Source organism: Macaca nemestrina, chromosome 12, assembly GCF_043159975.1.
Source record: "Macaca nemestrina isolate mMacNem1 chromosome 12, mMacNem.hap1, whole genome shotgun sequence".
Classification (NCBI taxonomy): Eukaryota; Metazoa; Chordata; class Mammalia; order Primates; family Cercopithecidae; genus Macaca; species Macaca nemestrina.
The window spans coordinates 83,914,775-83,935,615 of NC_092136.1; the positions used below are offsets into that span (position 1 = coordinate 83,914,775).

Consider the following 20,841-nt stretch of genomic DNA (forward strand, 5'->3'; position numbering starts at 1 on the left):
GCTTCTTTTATATTCAGTTGTTACCTGCTGTCTGCAAAATACATATGATAAAGTATAAAAATTCCTTTTACCATCAGGTAGCCTAAATGTAAAGAATACTCAGAATACTGTGTTCAACTAATAGAGTTTCAGTAGTAGAGAGGGTATTTTCAGAAGTGCTAACACCAGTTAATGAAAGATCTTCTCTTTGAGAGAAGCATGAAAAAGCCATTCTGTCTTTACACAAAATGACTCCAGTATTTGTGGTTAAACAGCTGCTCTCCTTTTTTTTTTTTTTTTTTTTTATGGTGGAACTCATTATTTTATTTCCTTTTACAAATATTTGATGAATTGAAGAACCACGTTAGCAAACAATAATTATGAGAAGTTCAGTAGTCTTTTTTCAGTTTGGAACTTTCCTTTATTGGCCTATGATATAAATTATGACATGAATACAAAAGACATTCCATCTTTGGAAGTCTGGTGGAGTCAGTTTTTCTCTCTCTGATTTTCCTCATTCCAGCCAGGTCTTTCTTAATAAATGAAAATCTCATCACCATATACTATATTTATTTCCTCTATAAACCATTCTTGTGATTATTCCTCCAGCATTAGGACTATATATATACATTTTCCTTTTCCCTAAAGGAACATGGAAAGAGGGTAAGAGACATTTTAAAGAAATTATTGGGCACAAACTATGGGGCAACTCTGCTAAGCTATTACTGAAATTTAATTTAACTTTAAAAATATGATAGACATTACTATTCCAACTTTATAATGTCTCTCATGCAAAATCTATGCTGAATTTCAAGAAAAATCTCAGTATTAATTATTTTTAAAAGTTAATTTAACATCCATAATTCCGGCACTTTGGGAGGCCGAAGTGGGTGGATCACAAGGTCAAGAGATCAAGACCATCCTGGCCAACATGGTAAAACTCCATCTCTACTAAAAATACACAAATTTAGCCGGGCATGCTGGCATGCAAATGTAGTCCTAGCTACTCAGGAAGCTGAAGCAGGAGAATCGCTTGAACCCGGGAGGCAGAGGTTGCAGTAAGCCGAGATTGCACCACTGCACTCTAGCCAGGTGACACAGTCAGACTTGGTCTCAAAAAAGAAGAAGAAGAAGAAAGAAAAGAAAAAAAGCTAATCTAGCCATCTTTTAAGGGAAGACTGTTTTAAAAATATCAACATTGATTTAGTGCTCATATTCACAAAGAAATTAGAACTCTCGGTTAAAGTAACTGGAATCTAATAGAAAGTGGCAGGACTATGAATTAAACTCAGGCCTGTCAGATAAGAAAGAAAGGCTAGCAAGATAAAGTTAGGTGAGACGAACTATAGCTTTGAATTCTATCTGAGAAGTTGAATTTTATTGAATAAATACTTGAAAACCAGGATAAGTTCTTGAGTAGAAATGCAAGGTAATGAAAATTATACTTTAGAAAGATTCATTAAGTTTATCAGGGACTTGAATTGCAGGGATAAAAATTATACTAATCTTGAAGGTGGTAAATAAGTACATATTTTTTAACTTAAAATATATATGTATTTTACTACTAAAAAGTCCTAACTACTACAGCGTTAGGACTATATATATATTTTTAGGGAAAACTCTTTTAACTTAAAATACATATATATTATATATGCATGTATATGTATATATGTATTTTAAGTTAAAATATATATAATATATGCATACATATACATATGAATACATACGTATGTAATATATACATACAAATACATACATATATACACAATACATCTATACATGTATTTTAAGTTAAAAGAGACAATGTTTTCCAAAATAATAATAATACTATAATTAAGGAAGTATAACCATAATTACATGGTGGCAATAAATTATGGGCCAGTTACAGATATAACCTTGTGTTTATTCATATATATTAACATCTATAGCTCTAGCTATATGTCTAGCAATGAATCACAGCAGCAAAGAACTGAGGGGTAACTTTACAACCTTCCTACTATAGAAAAGGCTATTTCATAAATTATGAGACTAGATGTCCTGTTCAAATAAGGTCAAGATGAACAAAAAGAGGCTTGAATGGTAATGGCAGAAAGTCGGATTTAAATTCAACACAATCTTATCCTTGCGGGTTAGTACAGGTGTTGCAGTAAGTAGTTCAGCTAAGGGTCAGGTGTCTTCCTGATTCTCTTTCATCTTTCCTAAAGGAGCTGCCTAATATCAGACGCTATCAAGAGTAAGAAATGTCAATTTCATGGTTTTGCTTATGCTTGACCCAATAAAAGAAAGTAATGAGAACTTCAAGCTTCCTTTTGAGGTCTGTTCTAACCTGATGATTTTGTCATTTTTATGCTTCATTTCATCATTGAAATACTCAGAGTGGTGGCAGATCCTATCAATGACAGTTCAGTGGTCCCAGATCTTTCAATTCCAACTAAAATAAGATTGTTCTTAAGTGTATCTGAAAGCAGCATGGCCGATCTGCTTCACGTGGCAGCATATGAATATAAGCATTTGGTTCTAATTCCACCCACCACTGCTCCCTCTCCTTGTTGCTTTTAAAAGCAACTGCTATCACAGACGCAGAAGATATGTCACTATGAACAAATGCTTTGTTTGAAAGAGCTGCATTTCATGTCTGTCATCTCCTTACAGTAAAACTCAAGTCCACTTTCAGGCAACTCCAGTGAAATGAAAAGACAAATTCTTACAAGGTCCATTTTTGTTTTAAGGGTTAAGTCGAACAGAAAAACTTTCTACCTTAACATACCCTAATGTTATGTTTTTTGACTATAAGTTTGATGTATGCAAAAGAATACATGCAATGTAAGGGAAAGTCTTGAAGCACAGTAATGAAATTAGTATCAACTTTAAAATCTGAATGATAAATATTCTTGTATGGGTTCTGCTTCATTCTTGTATCTCTGTATCTCTTATGATTTAACAACTCTCTTAAATTTCTTAGCACTCCTTTATTCATTGTATGGTTTTAGTATACATATACAAATCCACCCCAAAATATTAATATATTGTTCAAATGTGCTTGTTTTTGACCTTCATAAAAATGTTAACATACTATATATCATTTTCCTTGACTTGCTCAACATTATGATTCCATTCGATTTTATGTTTCAAAGATTCATTCATGTTTATTTTTAATGCTATATATTATTCTATTATGTGAATATTCCATAAATTATATTTTTATTCTCTTGTTGATATAAATTTGTATTGTGTTCACATCATGTTTTACTTTTTTCTTTTAAAAACAAAGCTACTATGGGCAATGGACATTTACAATAATTTTTCTATGGTATATATATCTAGGAGTAAAACTGCTAAGTCATAATATTCAGCTTTATAAAATAATGTCAATTCGTTTTCTAAAATGGTTACACCCACCAGTAGTATAAAATAAACAACCCCAATAGCATTTTACAGTATCAGGCTTCCTAATTTCATACCTTTGTAATTGAGTATAAAATGATATCGGGCTTAAATTGGATTCCTTTCTTATATGTGAGGGCTGGCATTTTGTTATACTATGTATGTATTCACTATTTGTTTACCTTTTCTTTTGAAATGTGTGATGATGTCTGCTGACCATTTTTCTGTTGTATTATTTATATTTATTTTTATTGACCTACAAGAGTTCTTCATATATTCATAGCTCAATATAATCTCAAATATCTTGAATCAAGTGATCCTCCAGTCTCAGGCTCCCAAGTAACTGGGACTACAGGTTGGTGTCACCAGGCCTGGCTAATTTTTTCTTTCTTTTTTTTTTTTTTGCAGAGCTGGGTACCTGCTATGTTGCTCAAACTAGTCTCAAACTCCTGGCCTCAAGCAATCTTCCTGCCTTGGCCTCCGCTGGGATTACAAGCCTGAGCCACTGTACCTAGCCCAGCATTCCTTTAATGTAATTGAGTTCAACATCTTTCAATTATGGGTTCATGATTTTTTTAAGATACACTTCCTAATGACAGGGTCATAATATTATGCTATATATTTTCTAAAATGTTTAATATTTTGCCTTTTTTATTTATGTATTTAATCAAAAGTTTGTTCATTTTTATGTATGTGAGATAGGAATTTGATTTTTCATATTATATATAATTGTCCCAGAACTATTTAATTAACTCATTAAATCCTCATATATGAGGTAGGTACTATTAGGATTACTTTTTTAATAATAAGGTAATTGAGGCATGAATAGGTTAGTAAATTGGCTCTAGAACTGGTGAACTTAACTTCTGTTTCAAGGTCCTTTTGTTTGTTTAGTCGATATGCTTATCTAATCCTGAAACCGCCTGTCATCAGAATTGTTTTAGTATAATTGATGTCTGCTAGGCCAGGTACCCCCACCTGACTCTTCTTCTTGGGAGTATCATGGGTATTCCTTACCCTTTGTGCTTTTCATGTACATTTTCATCAGGTTGTCCAGCTCCTCAAAAAGTCCTGTTAAGATTTTTGCAGGAATTGCATTGAATCTAAAGATCAATTTGGAAGGAATATCTTTATTCTATTGAATATTTATATCCATGACCATAGCACACCATTGTATTTAAGTCTTCTTTGGTAAATTTCAATAAATGTTTATACATCCTTTTTTGCATCTATTTAGTTTGACTAACTCCTATGTAATTTATTTTGTTGCTGTTGTTTTATTTGTATTTTACATGGAGATGGTCCTCCATACAATTAGAAATAGCAGTGCATTGTTTAAATCTTCTGCAACATTAGTGATTTTTTATCTCTTGACATTAAAAAGTATCTTATAAGCGTGACGCTGTGGGCTTACACCTGTAATCCTAACACTTTGGGAGGCAGAGGTGAGTGAATCACTTGAGGCCAAGAGTTTGAGACCAGCCGGGCAACATGGTGAAACCCTGTCTCTACTAAAAATATAAAAACTAGCCGGGCATGATGGTGCATGCCTGTAATCCCAGCTACTTGGGTGGCTGAGGCAGCAGAATCACTTGAACCTGGGAGGTAGAGGTTGCAGTGAGCCAAGATCGTGCCACTGCACTACAGCCTGCGTGACAGAGTGAGACTCTGATTAAAAAAAAAAAAAAAATGTATTTTGTAACTAATCGTTCATTGTGATGGTAGATTTATTACTTTCTCTATGTGTGCTGTTTATATACACTAAGGATATTTTATTAAGTGTGCATAAATTTATAATGTATATTTATGAAGTAAGCATGTTATCATTATATCATGATCTTTAACTCTAATAGTGTATTTTGTCTTGAAGTAGATTTTGCCTGAGATTTATAAGCTACCTCAGCTTTATTTTATTAGCATTTGCCTAGTACATTTTGTTCCATTTGTTAACTTTCAAACTTTTTGAGACTTTATATTTTAGGCTCATGTATCATTGCTTCTCAGCCGTTTGGCTAAGATCAAGTGTAGGCTTGTGTCTCATCCAATGGCATATTAGGTGGATTTTAAAAATCATTTAAATGTCAATTTTTGTCTTTTAACTGGTAAATTTAATCTATTTATATTTGTATGAGTATTTTTGTATTTGAAATTATTTTTCTTTTTTTTTGTTTTTGTCATATAATTTTGCTTCATATTCTTTATTGCTTTTGATTAAAATTTTTTATATATTTACATTTTATTCCTCTACTAATTTGACGTTTATACAGTATTCCTAATATTTCAATGGTTACTTCTTAAATTTTGTCATACATTCATATTTTAATAAAATGTAAGGTTTATTACTATCTTAATTAATGCCTTGCCATCCCCATCCTCCAAAAAAGTACAAAGACTTGAAATCTGATTACTCCTATGATAATACAGTAATCTTATATTTAGTTTCCCACCTTGATGGGTTTTCAAAGCTTATCAGTAAAGTCAGAAAACTCAATCGCTCTTTTGCAGACACTTGAATCATTTTCTTCCAGGGAACTTTAACCTCCTAATATCTCATTGTTCACTGCTCCCTGGTCTAGTTCAGGTCACTGTTTTTATGGCAGAGTGTAAGAAGTACATATCCAGGTGACAACTTTTTGTCTGTGCAATTTGAGAGGACAAATCCCTTTCAGCTATTGTGATTAGAAAGTAGCAGAAGGAACTTAAGTTACAGAGTCAGAAAATCCCAAATTTATTTTCTTTGGCTTATGTGTTCTGGCTTTAACTGAGAAAGGATCTGAGTCTTTCTGCCACTGATTATGTTCAATTCTTTCCCTTGTAGGTATTCTCTGGGAGAATTTCTGACGAAAAGAAGGTACCCAAGATTTCTCTCATTCCATCATTATAGCTGATATCTCTGTTACACATTCCCATGACCCCTGAGCCAACATTTATAGGAACATACCACTTCATATATCCTCTAGAAGTCACATTATATCAAACATTTAACAATGTATAAGTCATGAAGTTTGAAAACTGACAAGAAAGTTAGTAAATTTTATTTATTTATTATCATTTTTTACTATTAAAACAGTAAATCAAGCTTCATGATGTATGCAGCCTACCATATAAATGTTTTTCTGTCATAACTTTAATTTTTTTCTCATGAACGTTTATTTTCACAAACAAAATAATATATTTATTCTTGACAAGATTTAGATGTGTTTTTCTGGTTTTTAAAAATGCAGTTCTGGCATTTAAAGGTCCCCAGTGCATCTGATAGCAGACTTGCTCCAAGTTCCCAACATCACTGAGTGGGCAGGTTTATTCCTCTGTCAGATTCACTCCTGCAGGGATCGGCAAAATACTCCTAGAATTTGGCTTTCACTCCTATGAATCTAAAGAACTCCAAGAAAACCTTGCTCATTATATTACACAGTCTTTGCTATTTAACTCTGTTCTTACTTCCTATTATGATAGCATCACTCCTCTGCTTAACAAGCCCAAACGTTTTAGGATGACCTATATAGCTATGTGCTTTGTGAATGCCATGACCCCAGCATCATTCCTCTTCATTCCTCCCACACACACTGTTCCAGGATCACCAAATTTATTGACATTCCCTAAATATTCCTCACTATTCTGCCTCTCCCTTCAACTAACATTTACTGATCACCTACTATGTGCCAAACACTGGCGATACAGAGAATAAGAAGATGCAGTTTCACTCCTCAATCCATGCTGTCTCTCGTGTTTAGAATAACCCTCTAGCAACTCCTACTAATCTTCCAAAACCTACTCACACATCATCTTCTTTTTAGCCCCACCCCCAACCACCTCATTTGCACAATGAATCATCATTCTTTTGTATTCTTAGTGTTTCTATGATGGTGGCAAGATAATTAGAATTTGGGTTTACATTATTAAATTTTTTCTTACTCACCAATTCCAAACAGGTAGCTATGATTCATCCCTTGCCTCTGGATTCTGACAAGGCTCAGGGTACACTCAACTTAAGTTTACAGACTCTGAAGCCCTTTTGTCAGAGGCACTTGAACCAGAGCAACCCCATTTTGTATATGGGCTGGGTAAAATGAGGCTAAGACCTGCTGGGCTGCATTCCCAGTAAGTTAAAGCATTCTAAGTCACAGGATATGATAGGAGATTGGCACAAGATACAGGTCATAAAGATTTTGCTGATAAGACAGGTTGCAAACCAAGATGGTAACCTTTGTCTAGCATATTAAAAAATAAAAAATAAAATAAAAAAATGAGCAACCAGCAGCCTTTGGGGCTGCTTTATCTATGAAGCAGCCATTCTTTTATTCCTTTACTTTCTTAATAAACTTGCTTTCACTTTACTCTATAGACTCGCCCTGAATTCTTTCTTGCCTGAGATCCAAGAACCCTCTCTTGGGGTCTGGATCGGGACCCCTTTCTGGCGACCACAGAAGGAACAATAGTGAGGAAACCCCCGACCCAAAGACTAACTTCTGGTAAGTGGTAGGGTCTGGTAACACTTTCAAAGTAGTATTCTAGGTATCCTGACTTTGGAGAGGGAGTGGAGAGGTTGTGGCTGATGGGTAGAAAGTAAAGTAGAAAGAGATAGTGTCTGTAGGATGCTGGAAAGTGAGTAGCGGAGACTGTAGGAGCTTGAGATGAAAATAAAGGTCTGTGGGTCTACAGGGATAGCAAATTTGGAGAAATATTTGGGAATTGCCTGTGGAGAAGTCGAAACCTAGAGAATGGGATTCTCAGCTTCGCTAATGATTTCTACACCTTAAGTGTATCAGAAAAGCAAGAAGGCATGAGACCATGGAGTTTTAAACAATGTACTTCTGTCTCCATGAACATCAGTGTATGGTATTGATCAGTCAGTCACTCTAGAAGCTCAGTCCTGTGAAAAGTCAGTACTGTGAAAAATGCTCACAACTTTTCACAGTACTAGGGGTGGGAGGAGGAGAACAAATCCCTTATAACTAGAAGTCTAGATTTCTAGAGAATATTGAGAGTTAAACATAAAAAATGAAATTAAAAAAAGATGTGATACTTAATGCAAACCTAATCTTTTGTCTTGAGAGTCTTATCAATTATACATTCTTCTATTAAAACATGCATCAATATATTCTATAATTATATATTTACCTGTCCCTCTGTTTGCCAGAAGTTTTGAGAACAGGGGTCAAGTCTTAATCATCTCTGTCACCTCAGGCTATGGCAAAAGATTTTTCATACTGGAAGAGCCCAATGGGTATTAGACAATTGTTCCAAATGACCAAATATACATGGAAATAAATTACCAAGATGGAATTTATTTTAAAACTCATTTCTTACAATACATATCACTGGAGGTATTTCCTCATACTTCCATACACATGTGCAAGGCAAATGTTGCAGTCTTTTCTAACTGGAGCGTACCACCTACGTTTAATATTTGTATAGAGTCAAAGTTCTACTAAGCATGGATATGTGCTTTGGAAATGTTCACCTTTAAATATTATCTGAGAAAACAGGAAATAACATGACATGTCAACTTGTATAATCAGTCAATGTCCTCCCATGTTGGAAAGGCAATGGTAAGCATCTAGGTTTGCATTTACACTTGCTGTCACACATAACAATCACTGCAGGGCAAATAGTAATTAGTGTGTAAAGAACAGTGTCCATTTGGGATCAGCTCCTGAATTACCATTTAAATGTGGTAATGGCAGAAAACTTGCCACAATTATTGCTGCCCAGCAAGCCCCAAGAGATCCCATTCTTCTCCAAAATATTCGGACACTTAGCACATTTCTTTCTTAGTGTTCTTAAACTGTTGGTTATGCTTGACACATTTTTCCTCCCAAGTAAATAAGCTCTGAGATTAGGAGACATAACTTTAGCTTTTAAAATTCCTGACAGTGCCTTCATGCTTTGTAATAGAATAGGCAGGCACTCAATAAACACACAATTATTAATTAATCTGACAGTATCTAGAGTAACAAAATTGTAAATGACATTTTGTAAATATTAACTTTCTATCTTCTGGGGGTGAGAGATAATGGCTTGTAGGGGGAAAATAGAAAATAAAGATCTAATTCCAAACACTGTGATTTAAGTCACTGATAAAGTGCTATACTCTAACATATGAAGGTGTTCCTTACCTTCATATTGCTGTTGCATTTACTCAATAGATGCTGTATCTCTCTCTACCCAACGGATGCTCTGGACTATATAGCTATGAATAATGCAGAAGTTCACCTCTCATAGATTATGCAAACTTTTGAAAGAGGATATTGATATACCAATTAACCAAACAATAACAGAAATTTAAAGCCAATGATGGGTGATGGGGCACATCTATGAGATCTGGACCTGTTCCTAAGAGGTGCAAATTGGGAAGAAAATGATGGGACAAATCAAAAATGCAAACTGGATTATGCAGCTCTCTGGTTCAAAGACTGCTATAGTTACTTATTTCGCTCACAATAGAGTCCACGTTATTTAGTGCCACATAAAAATGTCCAGTATGAAGGCCCTGCTCCAATATTATCTTTCATCCTCTGCTCCCTCCTATTAGTAGCTCTGATGTATTGCTGCAATTACCTTAACAACCATACTGTCATACTCCATGCTGTTGTCATGCTCATAGTCCCGCCTCTACCCCAAAGTTTTGTTATAAACACCGCTATATGTGTGTGTGTGTGTGTGTGTGTGTGTGTGTGTGTGTGTGTGTGTGTGTGTCTTTCTCTACTATATAAGATTGATCAGGGAAAATGCAAAAGACCATGCCTTGTTTTTTGTTTTATTTTGTTTTGTTTTTGTTTTTTTTCCTCAGTACTTAGAAAAAAGAAAGAACAGTCAAGTGCAGTGACTCACCCCTGTAATCCCAGGACTTTGGGAGGCAGAGGTGAGAGGATCATTTGAGGTCAGGAGTTTGAGACCATCCTTGTCAACATGAGAAAACCCTGCTTCTACTAAAAATGCAAACATTTGCTGGTGGCAAATGCCTGTAATCCCAGCTACTGGGCAGGCTGAGGAAGGAGAATCTCTTGAACCCGGGAGGTGGAGGTTGCAGTGAGTTAAGATCATACCGCTGCACTCCAGCCTAGGCAACAGAGCAAGACTCCATCTCAAAAAAATAAAAAAAATAATAATAATAAAAGAAAGAACTAACAGCTTGAGGCACTAGGCAATGATTCCCAACTTTGCTACACTTAGAATTACCTGGGAAGCATTTACAATTCCTGATACCCAGTTTGTGTCCACAATCAAATCAGAATCTCTGTAGGGATAGGACCCAAGGAGCAGGGATTTTATTATTTTTTAAATTTATTTTTTGGGAGACAGTCTTGCTGTGTCACCCAGGCTGAAGTACAGTGGTATGATCTTGACTCACTGCAACCTCTGATTCCTGGGTTCAAGCTATCCTCCCACCTCAGCCTCCTGAGTAGCTGGGACCATAGGCACGAGCCACCATGCCAAGCTGATTTTTGTATTTTTTGTAGAGATGGGGTCTTGCCACGTTGCCCAGGCTGGTCTTGAACTCCTGGGCTCAAACAATCTGCCCCCACCTCCACCTCCCAAAGTGCTGAGATTACAGGAGTGAACCATGGCACCCAGCCAAGGCAGCAGGAATTTTAGAGCTCACTGGTGGGTTGCCAAGTGTAATCAAGACTTGAGATCCATTAATTTAAGGGTTCAATTACTTATGGGGACATTTGTGAGTATAGTTTAAGGTATATGATGTGGGCAATAAACCAGAACTCACTAAATTAAAGTATGAGCAATGAGAAAGCAGAAAGAAACAAGTGTTAGACCAGCAGTATGCTAGTCTCTTGAGAGTCTAGGCAATACCATTCAGGACATAGGCATGGGCAAAGACTTCATGACTAAAACACCAAAAGCAATGACAACAAAAACCAAAATTGACAAATGGGATCTAATTAAACTAAAGAGCTTCTGCACAGCAAAAAAAAACTGTCATCAGAGTGAACAGGCAACCTACAGAATGGGAGAAAATTTTTGCAATCTACCCATCTGACAAAGGGCTAATATCCAGAATCTACAAGGAACTTAAATACATTTACAAGAAAAAAACAATCCCATCAAAAAGTGGGCAAAGAATTGAACAGACACTTCTCAAAAGAAGACATTTATGTGGCCGACAAACATATGAAAAAAAGCTCATCATCACCGGTCATTAGAGAAATGCAAATCAAAACCACAATGAGATACCATCTCATGCCAGTTAGAATAGTGATCATTAAAAAGTCAGAAAACAGGCCGGGCGCAGTGGCTCATGCCTGTAATACCAGCACTTTGGGAGGCCAAGGCGGGCGGATCACGAGGTCAGGAGATCAAGACCATCCTACTAACATGGTGGAACCCTTTCTCTACTAAAAATGCAATAATAATAATAATAATAATAATAATAATAGCTGGGCTGATTGTGGGTACCTGTAGTCCTAGCTCCTTGGGAGGGTGAGGCAGGATAATCACTTGAACATGGGAGGGGGAGGTTACAGTGAGCCAAGATCATGCCACTACACTCCAGCCACTACACTCCAGCCTGGGTAGCAGAGCAAGACTCCATCTCAAAAAAAAAAAAAAAAAGGAAACAACAGATGCTGGAGAGGATGTGGAGAAATAGGAATGCTTTTACACTATTGGTAGGAGTGTAAATTAGTTCAACCATTGTGGAAGACAGAGTGGTGATTCCTCAAGGATCTAGAACCAGAAATACCATTTGATCCAGCAATCCCATTACTGGGTATATACCCAAAGGATTATAAATCATTCTGCTATAAAGACACAGGCACACATATGTATACTGCAGCACTTTTCACAACAGCAAAGACTTGGAAACAACCCAAATGCCAATCAATGATAGACTGGAAAAAGAAAACGTGGCGCATATACACCATGGAATACTATGCAGCCATAAAAAAGGATGAGTTTATGTCTTTTGCAGGGACATGGATGAAGCTGTAAACCATCATTTTCAGCAAACTAACACAGGAATAGAAAACCAAAACACCGCATCTTCTCATTCGTAAGTGGAAACTGAACAATGAGAACACATGGACACAGGAAGGGGAACATCACACACCAGGGCCTGTCGGGGGTTGGGGGCTAGGGGAGAGATAGCAGTAGGAGAAATACCTAATATAGATGATGGGTTGATGGGTACAGCAAACCACCATGGCATGTTTATATCTATGTAACAAACCTGCAGGTTCTGCACATGTATCCCAGAACTGAAAGTATTATAGTTAAAAAAAAAAAAGAAAAAAAAGAGATTCTCTCTATAGCCAATTTTGTTAGGAAACATGCCCCATCTTTGATAGCATTAGCATATTGAAGACTGAGCAATTATTCAACAAAGAAACCTGTTTAACATTACCTAATTGAATATTTTCTAAATTTATTTGACTTCAGAACACTACTTTTCCCATCTAACATCTATCAATTTTCCCAATAAATGCCAATACAATGTTTTTTAATTTCAAGAAATTACATGAGAATGGCAGTGCAAGTAATCATGTAGCATAGAGGAGGGAAAGAATGGTTGAGAGAATACTTTATATCTTTAGAATAGGAAATAATTGGTCACATTTGTAGAATGAAAAGAATGAAACACACGGGAGGGAGGAATTGAAGATGCCATAACAAGCAATGATCTGATTTTTTTGTAGCCCTGTTAAGAAATGCAGAGTTAAACTGTGGGTGGGCTTTCTTTTCTCAAGCCTCTCTTCTCCATTGATGACCTCACGGAGTCCAGAAGACAAGAGAACAAGGACTGGCATTCTAATGTAACATTTACTCATGCCTCAACATTCATTGAGCATCTTCTATGTGTCTCATCTAGATATATAGAGACGATTATTCCATTTGGAATGCCAGCCAAGACCTCACACAAAAAATGAAATTTAAATTGGCTTTTCAAAAGTGAGTGGAGAATTTACTAGGAAGAAAAAGAATATGAAAGACAGAAGAAAGCATGAGAAAACAACATGAAAGAACAAAGTAGCAGTCCAAAAACATTGTGGCTGAAATATGGGTGGGAAGGGTAGAACATGAGGCTGGAAAATTAGACTAGGCCATATATGTATGTGTGTGTGTGTATATATATATGTGTGTGTGCATATATGTGTGTGTGTGTGTGTATACGTAAACTTTAAATGACATGTACAACAAACAGTTTGGGATTTATGAGGTATAAAATAGGAAAAGACATGGTATATTTGTCTTGCAGAAAAATCACTTTGACAGCAGTGTGAGTGATAAACTGGAGACCTGCCACAGAGGGACTAGTTTAGAGCCTATTGCAATTATGGAACTGTTGCAGGTTTCCATGGATACAACTGGGTATAAAGTATTATTTAGTAACAGAGCATGAAACATCATGGATCATTACTGGTTTAAAGCAAACCTCCCACCTCAGGATTTGGGCACCTTTCCAAAATATAAACTCAGCATTTATATCAACTGCTGCTATGAAAGTTATTTGGGATCATGTAGATGACCCTTCAAGCAAAAAGTAGATCACAAAATGTAGGTCGTTGAAAAAATTACAGCAGCACTTTGTAATATGGAGATTTAAGATGATACTCATTTTAGATTTATTTTGGGGGTCTCATACCTATCTTGAACATATAGTTATGATAGAAAAAGCCCTACTTCTGCAGCACAGTGGTGTGAGCTCTGTTCACTGTGACCTCGACCACCCAGGCTCATGCAATCCTCCTACCTCTGCCTCCAGAGAAACGGGACTAAAGGCATGTGCCACCATACTGGGCTAATTTTTGCATTATTTTGAGATTTTGAGAGATAGGGTTTCGCTATGTTGCCCAGGATTGTCTCAACCTCTTGGGCTCAAGTGATCCACTCACTTTGGCCTCCCAAAATGTTGAGATTACAGGCATGAGCCACTGCACCTGGCCTGGCAATAGTACCTTAATGAAAGAGTTAGTCATATCCAGAGCTACCTTAAGAAAAGATAAAGTTCCTTTCTCTAAAAAAAAAAAAAAAAAAAAAAAAAAAAAAAAAAAAAGGCAGCTTATTTGTTGCATATTGAAATAAACATTCAAGCAACTGAACCTTGTGTGAGATCCAGTGGGAGAGTCTACAAACACCAGGAACTTCCTGCCTCTGCACAGACAGATTTTGCAAAGAGAAAACACAATCTTACTCTTAAGGTAGTGAAGCTTTCACAGTTTATTACCATTTCATTTCTTCCTGAAGTTGTTTCAAGCTTTATTTAAGGTTGGGCAGAGAAAGCTTACTATGATTCCTTTAACCATAAATAAAAGCATAAAAGAAGAAATATCGCAAAATCATCCAAATACTCTAGATGCTTTCTTGGTTTTAAAGTCACAGATTGAAGACTGGTTTTAAAGCAGGAAGTATAAGCATTTGCTGCTCTGATTTTTTTACTTTAAAGAAATAATTTGAGTTTTAAAAGATTTGAACTCTACAGCATAGAGAAACCTACAGCATAGAGAAACAAAACAAACCTAATAAAAATATTGCATCTTAAAGGTAAGAGTTAAAGGAATATTAATATGGTAAAAATAGGAGCCACTCTGAAGAATCTGACTAAATCACATAGGGGAAAATATATGTTTTTTCTACATTAACACCTAGCATTAGCTAATTTTAAGGAAAAAAGAAAACATTTGTTAGGCAATCTACAAACTTCTCTCATCAGCTGAAAGAATTATCAGACTTACTCTGTTGAAATTTCTTTCCTTTTCCTCCCTCTCTGTCTCTGTCTCTGTCTTCCTTTCTCTTGACGGAGTTTTGCTCTTGCCACCCAGGTGGGAGTGCAATGGTGCAATCTCGGCTCACTGAAACTTCTGCCTCCCAGGTACAAGCAATTCTCCTGCCTCAGCCTCATAAGTAGCTGGGATTACAGGTGTGTGTCACCAGGTCTGGCTAATTTTTTCTTTCTTTCTTTCTTTTTTTTCAGTAGAGATAGGGTTTTACCATGTTGGCCAGGCTGGTCTTGAACTCCTGACCTGAGGCTATCTGTTCACCTTGGTCTCCCAAAGTGCTGGGATTACAGGTGTGAGCTACTGCACCCAGCCTACTCTGTTGAAATTTCTGAAGGAAGAATGGGATTTCAGTGGCAAATATCAGCTCAAGTAAAGGAAGGCATTTCTAACAATTAGCACTGTCTCTAGATGGACTCTGCAGCATTTGAGAGGGTGTATGTAGTCATTTGTGGGTGGTGCTCTGGCAGAAGCTAAGAGACCATCATGTGTTTGCCACAGAAAGCATTGTGGATGAACTAGATGATCTCTAAATTACTTTTTGATTTTGGGATTACATATTCTCAATGAGAATGAAACTGAGGTCTGAACTGTAAACTTAATTGTATGAAATACAACACTTTCCAAATCCTTATATCAAAATACTATTTCTAAAAGACTTACTATGTTATGTATCAGGCACTATGCTAGGCATAGAGGATTCAGCGATGATAATGACAGAATGAATCTATTGTAGGCAGACACAGTGACTCACACCTGTAATCCCAGCAATTTGGGAAGCTAAGGGGGGCGCGGATCACCTGAGGTCAGGAATTCGAGACTAGCCTGGCCAAAATGCGGAAACCCCATCTCTACTAAAAGTACAAAATTAGTAGGGCGTGGTTGCACATGCCTGTAATCCTAGCTACTTGGGAGGCTGAGGCAGGAGAATTACTTGAACCCAAGAGGCGGAGGTTGCAGTAAGCTGAGATTGCGCCACTGCACTCCAGCCTGGACGACAGATCAAGACTCTGTCTCAAAAAAAGAAAAAAGAAAAAGAATGAATCTCTTATACTTACGGAGCTTTAGAGTCTAACTGCAAAGACAGCAAAGTAAGCATTAATTACAAGGAGGGATAATGATAGGGGAAGTACTTGTATTTCTCCTCCTTATGACCACTATCATTATTAGACAAACATTTTTTTTTTCTGAAAAGTTGATACTGTTCTCAAAAGCACTCTGTTTCTACAAATGCTAGAATCCAAAAATTATGTCAAAATGTCTTTTTAAAACGAGAACAATGATATCAATGATGGGTGAAATGATAATGAGTAGAGCAAGATGAAAGGATACATACATTCTTCCAGTCTCTGGTTTTCGTATTATTTGTAAGGTGTGGATGCTTTTCAAGAGGAAGGCTAAGATGATATGGCAGTGGCAACCATGAACCATTGGAGCAGAAGTTAGTTACTAGATGTAAATAAAGAAAATCTATCTCCAAAAGTTTGCTTTGAACTTTATAATGGGTGGATTGCACTGATACCATCTGAATCCATTTATCAGTAAAAGTAGGACAAGAAGGCATCATTTGCCTTCAACAGGAAGTACGGAGCACCATCTATGAAGTATTCTTGCCATTTGAAACAATAACAACAACAAAGCCCATTTAATGTAATCAGGCCTCTACTCCTAATTAGCAAATTACAGGAACAAGGACAGGTGAAAAGAGAACAAATTAAATGATACCATGAGAATAGTGCTTAATCAATCTATGTTTTTCTTTTAATATTAATAAAAATTCCAATAAAATAACTATTACTGTGCATTTTCACAAATAATGAGACCAAAGCGCAGAAAGCTTTATTAAGATGTCCAAAGTTGCAGAGTAACCAGCTAAGATAGGGTTTGGGGAGCAGTGTGCCTAAATTCATAGGATGTGTTTTGTGCTGGGCCTCGCTGCTGCCAGAGAGATCATTTCATCCAAACTCTCATTTTACTGCAACACAGAAGGACTAAGTCCTTTGCTCAGAAACCACCAACTAGTACTTGCAGGTTCTAGGTGTAGATTACAGGTTCCTTAATTCCAAATTTAGTGCTCCTCTGTCCTTACAAATTATAAATTTGGGCAACCCTTGATGCCCAAGCTGCAATATGGATCAATTAAATCAGATTCTTTGAGGGTTGGATTAAGAAACCAATAGTTTCTGAAGTCCCCAAGGTGGCTCCATTTTGCTTCTAAGGTTGAAACACTGGTATTATGATGCTTATTTTCCTAATCCAACTCAGCTATTTTATATTTTATCTAATCCTATTCACCACTAAATTCTAAGAATTTCTTCCCAGGTACCAGGCTTATCTAAACTATATTGAAAATATCGGTTTATGAAAGGAATTCCACCTTCTCTGATAATATTTTACTTGGTTTATTTATGAAAATCATAACAGGCCAGGCACAGTGACTCATGCCTGTAATCCCAGCACTCTAGGAGGCCAAGGCAGAGGATTGCTTGAGCCCAGTAAGTTTGAGAGTAGCCTGGGAAACACAGGGAGATCCATCTTTGAAAAAAGAAAAACGGGCCGGGCGCGGTGGCTCAAGCCTGTAATCCCAGCACTTTGGGAGGCCGAGACCGGCAGATCACGAGGTCAGGAGATCGAGACCATCCTGGCTAACCCAGTGAAACCCCGTCTCTACTAAAAAATACAAAAAACTAGCCGGGCGAGGCGGCGGGCGCCTGTAGTCCCAGCTACTCGGGAGGCTGAGGCAGGAGAATGGCGTGAACCCGGGAGGCGGAGCTTGCAGTGAGCTGAGATCCGGCCACTACACTCCAGCCTGGGCGACAGACCGAGAATCCGTCTCAAAAAAAAAAGAAAAGAAAAGAAAAGAAAAGAAAAACAAAAAACAAACAAACAAAAAAACTTAGCCGGGCATGGTGGTACATACATGTGGTCCCAGCTACTTGGGAGGCTGAGGTGAGAGGATTGCCTGGGCTTTGGAGGCCCTGGAGGCTGCATTAAGCCATGATCACACCACTGCACTTCAGCCTGGGTGGCAGAGTGAGACCATGCCTCCAAAAATAAAACAAATCTGGGCCAGGCACGATGTCTCATGCCTGTAATTGCAGCACTTTGGTAGGCAAAGGTGGGCAGATCAACTGACGTCAGGAATTTGAGACCAGCCTGGCCAAAATGGTGAAACCCCGTCTCTACTAAAAATACAAAAATTAGCCAGGCATAGTGGTGCATACCTGTAATTCCAGCTACTCAGGAGACTGAGGCAGGAGAATCGCTTGAACCCAAGAGGCAGAGGTTGCAGTGAGCCAAGATCATGACATTGCACTGAACCCTGGGTGACAAAGCAAGACTCCATTCAAATAATAATAATCATCATCATCATCTAATAAATCAGACCTCAGGACATTAATTGAGTCTTGTTTTATGAGGCACTATGAAAACTGTGTCATATGTCAGCATCCATAGGTGGCGCTCCCTCTTCTACTTCTGCTTTCACAGTATAGACCCATCTCGGTAGAATCAGCTTTCTCCAGGCATGTTGGGTCATTCTCTTCTTTCTTGCTTTAGTGCCTTCCTTTTGTGAAGAACTGGGCAGAAAGTGCCCCTCTGGATAGACTCATCTAGGACTTACTTTTTCTATTTTAAACACTTTTTGTCTAAATTTGAATGGTGTATTCATACATCTTAGTTCATGAAGAAGGGAATACGATGCCTATTTTACACCTACAGGCTTAAACCATATGGATTTCTTAGCTTTTACCAGAGCTGTGTTTTGGAAGCATTTAGTATTCAGGTATAAAGTGGTACTCTGAGGCCAATTTAGCTTCTATGCCTTATGTACACATTCCTTAATTAGAAATTCCAAGGAAAGCAAGCAGTGGCTCACACCTGTAATCCCAACACTTTAGGAGGCAGAGGCAGGCAGATCTCTTGAGCCCAGGAGTTTAAGACCAATCAAGGTAACATGGAAAAACCCCATCTCTACAAATAATACAAAAATTAGCCAGGTGTAGTGGTGCATACCTATAGTCCTAGCTACTTGGGAGGCTGAGGTGGGAAGATCACCTGAGCCCTGGGAGGCTGAGGCTGCAGTGAATCCTGATGGAGCCACTGCATTCCAGCCTGGGCCACAGAGTGAGACTTTGTAAAAAAAAAAAAAAAAAAAAAAAAAAAAGAAAGAAAAGAAAAGAGAAAAGAAGGAAATGCCACAGGGAGGAATATGAGTGTCAGGGCAAAAATAGGGCATTTCTGAGTCCCTAGCCATCATACCATCTTTGAAGAAAATAAATTTCAAACTAAACCGTAAACATTTATTAATTTGTATTGGTAGTTTTTTAATCATTTACATGACAGATTGCACCCCTCCCCTATTCTCGCCGCAATACTGTGGGGACAGCAGAAATATTCAACAGATTACTAAATCCAGGATTATTGAGACTAAGTAACTTATTCTATAACACAAACTGGTTATGAGGATATGACTAGAATCTATCTGTCTTCAAATATAATGCTCTTTTAAGACATCTTGTTTATTTTTTCAAACTTGTTCTTCAGGAATTTAAAAAGGGAATTTATCATGTATAAGTATAACAGCAGTATTTAGTGTCAAGACCTCACTGCTTACCAAAACCAGAACTTTATTCCTTTCATAGGCTAGCATTCTTGGGTATTTCTCAGATAACAACAGTAAACTTTGTATACCAAAGAAATCTGTGAAATGAAATTATGGATTATCATTATTCATTAAAAAATGAAAAAAAGAAGGAAATAATTGCCTTTTACCATTTATCCCCCAAAACTGGTACATGGTAGGTGTTCAAGGAATATTTAGATAATTGCTATAGAAGTTCAAATGTTCAAAGGAAAAATGGCTTAACACAAGGTAAAAATAGAAGGTTACAGTAGAGAATATTTATATTTGACTAATTAAAATACGAACTTTGCTCACTTCATTGTGTTTGGATTATATGTATAAAGGTAGTGATCTAGCTATGCTGAAGCTACCTCTACTCTACTATTTTTATGTAGATATTGTACACAGGTAATCAGCATATATTATCAAACAAGGATAAGGAGAAATTATATTTGGTGTTGACAGGTTATTCTGGAAGCTGTAGTGATGCATTTTCCCCTGAAAGAATTGTTTTGAAACACACACACACATACAGAATATTGTTCTTCAATACTGACACATTTTTTTCTGATAATAAAGATAGGCATCAACATGTAATTAAGAAGCATTAGGAAAAATACCCGTGGAAACTACAATTGTGAGAAAAATTAGTAAATTTTCTGGACAGTGCTACCATGAAGGGCTACCATGTATCATTTAAGAGCTTTAAAAATGGACCTAGCCTTTATTCCAACAATCATTTCATCTCCTATAATTTATTCTAAGTAATGAAAAGACAAGACAGACAATTTTGCGTAAGTATGTTGAAGAGAACATGACTTATGACAGTGAGAAACTGGAAATTACCTAAATATCCAACAATACAAAATGACAAGATTTGGTATCTCTGTAGAATTGAATCCTAATCACCCACTAAAATGTTTTTAAAGAATATATAGTGACAAAATAATTATGCATGATGATGTTAAATGAAAGACCCAAAGAAAATATACCTACATTTTGACAATGTTTGTGTAAGTAAATTTTAAAAAATATATTTCAGTTTTTACACAATTGTAGTTTACAAATTTTCTTGAATGATCATGACTATAGATAGAATATTGGGAGAACATATTATTTATT

At 36.8% G+C, this 20,841-nt stretch overlaps 1 protein-coding gene and 1 long non-coding RNA gene across 25 annotated transcripts in view; one reads left to right on the forward strand and one right to left on the reverse strand.

The window, feature by feature from the left end:
* Positions 1-20,841, reverse strand: part of LOC105468849 (discs large MAGUK scaffold protein 2) — a 2,241,192-nt gene that overhangs the window by 1,141,189 nt on the left and 1,079,162 nt on the right. The window lies entirely within an intron of this gene.
* Positions 516-20,841, forward strand: part of LOC105468841 (uncharacterized) — a 123,132-nt gene continuing 102,806 nt past the window's right edge. Inside the window, exons 1-3 of the long non-coding RNA XR_003015194.2 lie at positions 516-642; positions 6,182-6,214; positions 7,709-7,835. This is a non-coding gene — a long non-coding RNA (uncharacterized lncRNA). The remainder of the gene's footprint in view (positions 643-6,181; positions 6,215-7,708; positions 7,836-20,841) is intronic.